Source organism: Physeter macrocephalus, unplaced genomic scaffold (assembly GCF_002837175.3).
Source record: "Physeter macrocephalus isolate SW-GA unplaced genomic scaffold, ASM283717v5 random_9595, whole genome shotgun sequence".
Taxonomy (NCBI): domain Eukaryota; kingdom Metazoa; phylum Chordata; class Mammalia; order Artiodactyla; family Physeteridae; genus Physeter; species Physeter macrocephalus.
This window is the reverse complement of record NW_021154893.1, coordinates 1-455: the sequence shown is the minus strand read 5'-3', so window position 1 is coordinate 455 and position 455 is coordinate 1. Positions and strand designations below refer to the sequence as shown.

At 65.3% G+C, this 455-nt stretch overlaps 1 pseudogene; it reads left to right on the top strand.

Moving 5' to 3' along the window:
• Positions 1–2: 2 nt before the first annotated feature.
• LOC112063292 (uncharacterized) lies at positions 3–123 on the top strand (annotated as a pseudogene).
• Positions 124–455: the final 332 nt, after the last annotated feature.

The window sequence follows — 455 nt, the reverse complement described above, 5'->3', positions numbered from 1 at the left end:
CCGTCTACGGCCATACCACCCTGAACGCGCCCGATCTCGTCTGATCTCGGAAGCTAAGCAGGGTCGGGTTAGTACCTGTTTAGTACTTGGGAGACCGCCTGGGAATACCGGGTGCTGTAGGCTTTTTGCCTCCCGCCCCGCCTTCTCCTTTAGTCGCCCGCGGCCGAGGCCGCCTCCGCCTCCGCCGGGCACCGCTGCAGGCCCCACCTCCTCAGGCCCCTCCCACCACAGCGCGCGCCGGAGGGGGCGCTCCCCGCCTGCCTGGCCGGGGCCAGGCGGCCAGAAGGTGGCCCTGGAAGGCAGTGGCACACCAGACGCTCCGGGGTTGGCTGGCCCGGACCCAGACTCCGCCGCAGGGCCGGGGCCAAGATACACGCCCATGAGTGGAAGTAGCTCTGTTTTTTAAATGTTTTAGGAAACACCATACACTTCTCCAGAGTGACCGTTTGCAGTTT